This window comes from Thunnus thynnus, chromosome 4 (assembly GCF_963924715.1).
Source record: "Thunnus thynnus chromosome 4, fThuThy2.1, whole genome shotgun sequence".
Classification (NCBI taxonomy): domain Eukaryota; kingdom Metazoa; phylum Chordata; class Actinopteri; order Scombriformes; family Scombridae; genus Thunnus; species Thunnus thynnus.
The window spans coordinates 31,612,390-31,622,427 of record NC_089520.1 but is presented as its reverse complement, the minus strand read 5'-3'; the positions used below and the strand labels follow the sequence as shown (position 1 = coordinate 31,622,427).

The 10,038-nt window shown below is 39.3% G+C and overlaps 1 protein-coding gene across 8 annotated transcripts in view; it reads left to right on the top strand.

Annotated features, from left to right (window-relative positions):
* Positions 1–9,581: 9,581 nt before the first annotated feature.
* Positions 9,582–10,038, top strand: part of LOC137182058 (band 4.1-like protein 1) — an 80,489-nt gene continuing 80,032 nt past the window's right edge. For 2 of the 8 annotated variants that reach the window (XM_067588326.1, XM_067588325.1), the window contains exon 1: positions 9,606–9,788. The gene's annotated coding sequence lies outside the window, so the exon portion shown is untranslated. Of the gene's footprint in view, positions 9,789–10,038 lie in introns of all 8 variants that reach the window. The other 6 variants (XM_067588328.1, XM_067588327.1, XM_067588324.1 and 3 more) reach the window with 5 other exon arrangements.

Genomic DNA, 10,038 nt, shown 5'->3' with positions numbered 1-10,038 from the left:
AATGAATGTTTGCATGTGAAATGTTGTCAGATATTGTGTCCACTGAGTCCTGCTGAGGTCTGTGCTGACCTGAGCTGTGGTGGTGCAGCGGAGATGAGGGAGCCTCAGATCAATGGTTCAGTGTGTTGGGCATAAAAGGAGTAATGTGCCCAAGAGAGAAGGGCTGTCTGTGCCCCAGCGCCATGCAGCTGTGGGACCCGGGCACCCATCCATGCCCTCTGCTCCATACACTGTTAGTCCTCCCTCTATGGCCAAAACACTGAAAGCTGTAAAATTATTTCCATAGAGGATTGCACTGGAAGCACGTCTGCTACTGCAGTGCTATGTTATATAACATTTTAAAATATGTGTCAGATGTGTTTTAAGTCATTTTTATATGTGGTGTTATAAATGATTTTTGAGAGGAGTGAGCACCAGAGTAAATGACATATATCACCTGTGAGTCAGTTACTTTCTAACCTGTGTTTGACTTACTGCTCTGCACTGAAAAGGCTGAAACAGTGAAGCAGCACGAGAAAGGCCGGAGATGTATTTCTGTATTCAGGGTTTTTACAGTTCTTTCATCCATTTATCATGTGTTTGAAAGTTCAATGAGCTCTGAAATGTGTTTGAGTTTTTGCAGAATGGAAGGCAGAGCTGAGGCTTTCTTGTGACCACAGGGCTTCATGCTCAATAGCACACACATTAAGGCCTCTTAAGTCCACTGCAAGATATGTATGGTTTTTGATCTTAGATATTAGATTCTCTGCTATACACTATTTATCTCCTATGTTGATATAATGGTGCGTAAATGTTTTAAAAGACACTGACATAGATGTAAAACAAAATCTGTTCCTTGTTTCCTAGTTGAAGACAGCACAAACACGAACGGGGTCATGGTGAGTATGACATCAAATCCAACTTCCCTACGTCAACCATAGTGTTTCTGTCATCTATCCCACTAAAGGAAAGTTAAGGGACTCACAATAGACAGATTAAAATAAGAACTGTCAAAATCGATGCATCAGAGGAGGAGATAGCCTGACTTTAGTCTCTATGGATCAAACTCCAAAAATGCTGGATCCTACATTTCCCAGAATGCAACCCGATAGCAACTTTTTGTTAAACTCCGCCTGCTTGGTAAACAACCACATCTTAAAAAATGGTAAATGATACTGTGGCTTGTGTGCACTTCATCACTGATAAGTCAATGAATTTCCAGTTTGTAATAAGATGGTGTTAAAAGGTGATTCTGATATAAATGCTGTGTGCACTGACCCATTGGAAAGTACTTAAACTTAAACTTAAAGCTGCACCAATCAATACTATATTATATAAATGATGGATGAAAAGACTAAATGTAATGTAAAAATGGTTAATCATAGTGATGAACCCACAGACAATTATCTATTTTGAATAGTGACAACAATGAATGGAGCTGAAACCTACATCATACAGATGCTACTGTGAGGCCTTCATCATGAATAGACCGGACTGAAATTGGTTTTCAGTTAATGAAATGCCCCCCTTTAATTCAGTGTATTAAACTAGTCTCTGATTCAAATGAGGAAGCCACTAATAAACTTTAAATCAGAGGATAATTAGTACATTTATTACATACAGCATTACCGCTTAGTTCTTGATATGAGTCTGGGAGCAAATACAGACAAGAAGCACTAAGAAGGACGTTCAGTTCATTTAAAGCTTTTGTGCAGCAGAAGTTCAATCATAATTCTTTCTGGTTTATCTGTGAGCATTTCTTGGGAATGGAGCCGCATTTGAGGTTTTTGCCAATACATGAATCATCGAGCCACTTATTTTCATCCATCAGCCACTGAGTACACACAGGGTCAATAGCATCTGCAATTATATAAGCTGAACAGAGAGGAGTTACTCATGCATATAGACAGTTTCTCACTATAGCGTTGTTATTTACATTATATCTTTTTTCTTGTACCAAATACACTTTTGGAGAAACTGCAATGTAAAGTATGATATGTTTGAAATGTTAAATGTGGGTTTGCATAACTGTTTTAAGGAAATTATTTATATTGTATTTGTACCCCTGGTCAATTAATTCGACTTCTCTTAAAGCACTCAGCTCTGGTTTTTGCTGCTCTTCTTTTCTTTCAAACCATCCTCTACCTCTGATAAATTTAAAATATTTCGAGAATTCTTTTTTTGGTGCTTCATTATGTCCCCGGAGAGTAGTGATGTTGTTGGAGTCAGTGCCGGCAGGCTGTTTTTGTTATTATTGTGATGACCAGATGTGGGCAGGGGTCACAGATTCAGGATGCCACGGCTGGTTTCCTGTGCAGCTGCGAGGGAGCTGTGCTGCCGTCTGCAAGCGTTGGAGCTGTCCAGACACACATGCATGGTGGAGCATGACAGGCTGGTTCCCCTCTGACCCCCAATGTTCCACAGATACTGCATGTATGGTAAGGCTGCACATGACACAGCAATAAAAATGCAATGAAAGTTTAGCCCCCCAAAATAAATAGGAAATCAACACTCGGACATCTCTGAACAAACTCCTTATCATTCATGAACTTCTTCTTCTTCTGCAGTGGGTAGAGTGTGGAAAGACCATGGCCATGTAAATGTTAAATTTTAATTTCCTTAAAGGGGAACTCCACCAATTTTACACATCAAAGTGTGTTTACAGGTGTTGGGGAGTACTACTTTACATGTGAAAAAAGTTGTGTAAAGCCTTTTGTGTCTCCAGAGAGAGCTGAATGACATAAATAACACATTTGAGTGAGTGTCAGCTGGGACTGAAGACCAGCCCTACAAGTTTGAAAATGAAAAAAATCTGGGGGAGTAGTGTTAGAAAGAAATGAGGTTCAAGACCTCTGTTGCCTGCTCCTCATCTCTGCATTAGCCGCTAAACACACCTGAATCTGTGCTATTGAGTGAATTGCAATGTGGCTAATCTAGGCGCTAGTTTTTGACATGGAAGAAGAATGCACGGAATAAGCAAAAGGATATCTCTGGTTGTGCTACATCAATTTTAACAATGTAAAATTGTGCAATGATATCCGGAGTACTCTTGAACAAACAAAAAAAAAAATAGATTAAATATCAAAACACCCTGGGTCTCTTTAAAAATGTCTCAAAGGTTGTTATTCATTATCTATGAAACAGAGAGGATCGGGTGTGTAACATTCTTATCAGTCGAGGGCTTCCTCTGAATATCTAAAAAAAATTGTTTAAATGTTACCATCAATCATTTTGACAAAATACAGGTGTCACCCTCTTTTGTTGGATATCTGAAACTATGTACAAGCGTAAAGGCATCTTTACAAATAAAAACAATTTGTGAACACTTATTCACATTAATGTTTTGTTTGTTTTCCTTGTCATTTCTCATCTGACAGAGATTGCACTTGAAATTTAACCTTTCAAGTTTGTGTTTTAGCCGGAGCACCTTCCACTGTCACGGAAAAGGTCATGTGGTGGTGGAACAAATGAAGAGAAGGAAATAGCAGTGTCCTGGCCAACAGATAGCAGGGGGGGGACAGCGGGGAAAAAGGATCAGACAGGGAAGAGACAGGATGCTGCAGCTCTCCTCTGAGTCTTTTCAAAAACACTTTAAATCACTTGGACGGGCCCTCTTTATCATTTCACGCCAGACTTTGTCACATTGGGAGGAAAATTGCCTGGGATGTGACTCTTTTACATAAACAGATGGGCTAAGCACTAAATGGTAGCGGTGTGAATAATAGAAAAAATGGGATATCTTGCCAGGTGCTGGGCAAAACAGAGCTCTTTTATGAGCATTCTGCATTACTAAATAGTTACTATTCAAGTGGAGTAAATATACTGTAGAGATGATGCTATTCTAGGGTGGCACGGTGGCTCAGTGAGTAGCGCACAGCAAGAAGGACCCAGATTTGGTTCCTGCTCTGTGTGGACACCTAAAAAATGTGCCTTCAGGGAGAATGAAAAGTGGTGACTTTGTGAGACAGCCAAATTTGAATGCTTTTCAATTTGTACTTTATTTTGGCTATATCAGATGGTGCCATAAAAACAGACTCAGGAGAGATTGATAACATTTAACAAAGATCTCACTAACGGGAGGGACAAGGTCACTGTTGTGCAAAGTCACAAGTAATTCTCAAGTCTCGGATATGAAGTCTTGAATCAAGACCAACAAGTCCCAAGTCAGGTCCAATTCCTCAGCTTTGTGTTTGGTGATTGAATGACATTTTGAAATAAATTAACCAAGTCAATTTACTAAATGTACTTAGTTAATTACTTAAAATTACTACTTTAAGTAATGAACACCTTTTGAATTCGTATTTATTACTTTCAAACATTCTCTATAACATTTAATAGCAACAGCACCTCGGTATGCAATTGTAACTGTTATTGTACGGCTGCATCTCCCTCCTTAGACTACAAATGGGAGAGAGAGCTGGCTCATAAATATCAGAAATATCTTGGCAGTTAGAGATTGGTCTGGTTCATTCCTCATCAATATGCATCAGGCATGGGCTACTACAGTTTAAGAGTGCTTCATAGGCTCCATCTGGCTAGCAGCAAAATGGGAAAACTCTTTTGAGGGGTAGATGAGAATTATTTAAGATGCTGGTGTGATCTGAGCAACCACAGCCATATGTTTTAGACCATCCCTTTTTGGACAGGGGTTTTTGATATCCTCTCAAATATACTGTATGTGGCACAGTTATTGATCCGAACCCCCGATGACCCTGAAGTTTGTGGCCTTCTCCACACTGCTTGATCGACACCTGTTTCTTCTTAGATGGTAAAAAAATCTATCAAAACAAGTAACTGATATTAAAGTCAAAGTCAAGCTGCAAGCCTTTTTTGAGTTTGTCTAGTCTAAAGTTGATAGATTCATAACTCAAGTCTAAGTTTTATTGCACCTCTCGATTAATTATAGTTGATTGTATAACACAGTACCTGATTCCAAATATGAAATGTATGTGTGAAATATGTATATTTTTAATTTTCAAAAATCCATTTGAATGGTTAAAATTCTCCCTGTAAAGTCTTTTAGTTTATCAGACTTTTAAAGTTAATTTCAATTCTGTCAGTATATTTTATACACACTATAAGTCAGACTGAAGACTCTAAAGTGCCCATCAATATGAATAATCTGTCTCTTCATGTTAGTCATGTGGTGGAATAACCTGCCAATGTTTCTCAGCCTTCCACCAAGTGCATGCTGGGATAGAAAACTGTGCAGGTGGAAAGTGAGAAGAAGTGAATGAAATAATTATGATGTTCTGTCTTATTTAAAAACATCATTGGAATCAGCAACATATCCCAGAAAACTAGCATATTTGCTTCACAGTGAGGACTCATCCTGTCTTTGATTAGCAACCTGCAGCTAATGGCTGGTGCCAGTAGAATTCTAAAGGCTCATCTGAAGGATCTCACATGGATGATCTATCAGCTCTAATTTTTGGGAGCACTAGCCAGGCTGCCCTGGAGCTGTGCTGAAGGAGATGCATTAAAAGTGTAATAACAGCAGATGATGTATAACCAGGATTTGTGTGGTTTCACCAGTTTTGTTGTCTGCAGTGCGTCCACTGTCCTGCCAAGCGCGTGTTTGCCTGAAGCCAAAGAATTTCTGCTTCCATGGAGTCATAAACAGACAATTAGTTTACACTTTAGCATATTGAAGTGCAGTATAAAGAGTGGTGAGACTCTCTGCCTGCTGTTGATCACAAAAGAAATTTATAAATTTATGTGGGTTTTAGTAGCTTTTATTGATTCATCATGGTTTTAATAGTGTTTGAAAGACCAATTACAAGAATAAAGTTCAGACCATAGACTGTATATAAAGATAGGATGTAGTGATTATGTCACTTGTTGATTTGCACTGGAGCTGGTTTGAAGCCCAGAGTCCCAGCTCATGGTCGGCGCCATCTTTTCCATTTAGAGACAGGACCTTCCAAGTAAGGAGTGTAGGATGTTTCCTTTCACAGTCTGCAAACACCTCGCACCTAAGCTAATGCTAGCTTAGTGGGAACACTGAGCGCTTCACACTTGGGCTAACAAGCACAATTTAGCTATTTTTGCTAAATTGTGTTAACAAGGCAGGTATCATAATCAAGTAACATGATATGTAAGAATTATTAAGCAATTTACATTTATTAATCATTTTTTATTTCCAATGAGTGAACGGGTTGTAATGGAACTTAAAAAATGAGACCTTCCCTGACTTTGTCAGGTGGGTTTATCAGCCTGTGGACCAATTTCTATGTGAATGACCTAGGCTTGATTTTCCGCGAAAACCCAACAGATGTGATGTTTTTGCATAGCTGCCTCCACCTCCACGTCACCTGATGTCCTCCTCTCATCCTGTCATAATTACGACAGTCACTAGAAGGCGCTGTCACCTCTGAAACGACTAATTATTCCTCCTCTTGGGAGGACAGTCTCTGTATAACATCTAAAACACATTCTTGATTGAATTTGCTCAGAATAGTCATTTCAGAGCTGTATTATTTAAAAGATATAATAATTCGGGCAATTTGAGTCACATAAAAACGCTACATATGGTGGCTTTAACTTGGGAGTACAGAGTAAACATAGACCTGGCATGTTTACAGTGTTAGCCTAGCCTAGGCACAGACAATGGAAATGTGACATAGGCTACAATTGTATAATATCTGTACAATATTTTGTTAATGTTACACAGTATTCAAGAAAGACAGCATTTTGACAGCTTCCTCGTGAAGTGTGAGCTTCTTTCATATATATTTTATGTGGAAAGCAGAGCAGGGTGTAAATTAAACATTAAACACACCTCACATTTAAACCAGTGTCCAGCATGCAACCTGTAAAAGAGACATTACAGTAGCTGGTTGAAACCAAACCAGCAGCACTGAGTCATTTCTCCTGACCTGACACTCTGCTTACTCAGCCAGTTTGGATAATTAAATTGTGACCAAAGCACTGGCACCCACAGTGAACAAAGTACAGTACTAATGCATATTAATGTTCAATCACACATCAAAATGAAAATTTGCTTGTCTCTTTCCTCCCAAGCTTGGTCATCATTTCTCTGCATCTCCAGCTCCTCATTTGTACCCTTATGAAGAGTCACCTGTTGTTTCTCACTGCACAAGACATATAGAAATGCTTCAATATTAAACAGACTGGATTTGAAGTAGTTCTGACCTGTAATTTAAACAATATATATTTTAAGAGGAGCTTCGAAGCAGAGATCAATGGATTAGTTACTTAAGTATTTTCAATTTTGTTGGCTTGTAAAGCTGTTTATATTGTACATACAGATCCTGAAGCTTTAACAAAGAGCCAGAGCTAAACAGGAATGTAGCCACTTAAAGACACTTGGCTTTTGAATTCTTGTGCTGTTACTGTATGCACTTGAGGCAGAAGCACTATCAATAACACAAGTATCAAACACCAAGTCAAACACAAGTGGCCCTTGATAACCATAAAGCAGAAACATTAGTTTCGCCATGTACAGTATGTTTTAATGTTGAGATCGCAAATCAGAATTCCTCTTTTTTTAAATGGCAAATGCACTTTTACGTCTCATGCACCATCAGGCTCATCAAACATTTTACCCAACAACTCTCTCAGAGAGAAAGTCTTAATGATGCAACTCTGGGAAAATATATAAATATACATACAGGAAAACAATAAATGAGTGAATAAATGAGTGGAGAAACATAACAATGCAGATGCTTCCATATAGAGCACAAGGATTTAATGAGTATAAAAATAATGTGAATCATTTAATATGCTCACATCTCTATCTAATTGAAAGGTATTAATCTGAGATTTTGGATGAACTTGTAAGACAGCGCCTTCCATCACCATCATGAAAACATCAAATGAGGAAATATGTTTTAGAAGAATGCTGTTCATCCTTCCAGTAGAGTTCAGAGACTTGGAGAATACAGAAGCACTGAAGCTGTTGTGGAGGCTCATGGATTTACTTTATGGTGGTTTTTCACATTTGTCACCCATTATCATTATCATAACCTCATTTGGAGTCAGGTTTCTGGCCACCAGAAGAATGTAAGTCCAATATTCTCACTTCTTTCAGCTCTATTTTTGCTCTCTACCAATTCCACAGACTGATCTGGCTCTTTAGCTGCCAAATGCTCCACTATGCTCACCAGCTAGCCACTAGTTTGTCTGTCTGTGGTTCAGTGCTGGGTAGGAGACATAGTGGGTTTACCAGAGCTTTATTACTGCTGCCCGAAATGATGCTAATGAGAGCATTGAGAGTGAACCAAAACAGTAAATTTATGGGCTGAAAAACCAAAACAATGAGCTGAAAGACACTATAGAGCACCTTATCAAGCTGGGAGGAACTGCAGAGTTGGATCATAATTCTCCGTGCATTTGTCACTATAAGCCACCACTTTCACATGCAAGACATCATGTGATCCATTGTTAATATAAAACTCTTGATTACAGCTGCTTTAAACACATGAATTTAGGAATATCCAAAGCACAAAGATGAAATAATGAACATGTTAAAACTAGAGCTCTGAGACAGTGCGTCAAGATTAGATAATAAATCAGGATCCGTTTTAAGAACATGATTATGTCAGCTGATATTGTGCTTTATTGGTGAATATTCGCAAATAAACTGTCAGTGAATTTAGCACAAACTAGTTGATGGACAGTAAACTTGGAGGTTTTGGGGCCTGGGGCACATTGCCCTCTGCCAGCCTTGTAATCCAGTTCTGGCAATAGACATGCATATTGTTAGAAAGGAAAAAAGTCATTATGTTATCCTTTCCTACAGTGCTCACAGTGTCTAGTGAACTTCTATGACCTTGTAGTTATTGTTATTTTTATATCCTGTATAGGGGCCTTGGTAATATTACTGTATTTCTTTTATATTGTTATCTTTATTAGAATATCACAGCAGTATAACCTTGCTTTTGTGCTGACTGACAGTGATTAATCAAATCAGCAACAGCAACACCTCATCAGTGATTAATTATATCAAACTCAGCTTGCCTTCCAAAATAATACCCTGTTAATTTATCAGGCACAATTGGGAACTGATACCTCCTAATTATTGCTTTTCACAGGCGAGTTCCCATATTTCTGTTTACAACCGTGGTGACTCAGGGCGCACTGCCCTTTGTGCTGATGAATCCCATCATCTCTGTATGCAAAGGTGAAGGAATTAAGGCTGTGTTGTTGCTAGCAGCGGACTCAGTGATGAAATCAAAAGGATTGTGCCAATCCTGACGACACTGAAAGAAATAATAGCAGCTCTTCTGATACAGCGCCGAGGCTTTAAATATTTCATTAAAAGAAAAAGAGGGAATTTCTCTAAAAAATGTAACATCTTCACTTGCTGACTAACAATCCAAATATATTTTTATGGTATAGCTCTCATTTAATGTTGCTAAAATCACTGGCACACACATCAATGCAGCTGCTGTGGAAACAATAAGGGATTATGTCACTCTGCTGGCATTTTCCCGCATGTTTATTTAGATTTGTGTACTTGTTGACAGAGAGGGACATTTTTGGAGGAATGACACATGCGTTGTTGTTGGCTGTACGCGTTCCCCCTTGAACACACGGACTGTAGCCTCCCAGTGCGTGCGTGTGTGCGTGTCTTCCTCCCTCCTGCCTCCCTGCATCTGACAGTGTCCCTCCCTCTTTCTCTCTCCTCCTCCTCCTTCTCTCATTAGGCTTTTCACCGGCAAAACACCGACACACTCCCTTTCCCTCATACCGGGGAATAAACGCGGAGCGGCGGCAGGAACAGGATTGACCCCCGCGGTGCGCACCATCCATGGTCCTCCCCTGGATGTCTGTCTGACAGGAGGGTATGTTGAAATGATAATATTTTTCCCCCTGCCAGTTTGCTCATGTCGTTAAAAACCCGGGCTTGGTTGTGTTAAGTCTTCACAAACGATTTGTTGCATGTCGGGGCTTTAACGCTTCAGATGTCCCTCCCGTGTGTTTGACCATTTTACGCGTCATGTCAATGATTACGGTCTCTGTTATATTCTCTTTGTGCTTGCGGCTGCTGCAGTGAAAAGACATTTATTCACGCTGCTGATGTTCAATAGACCA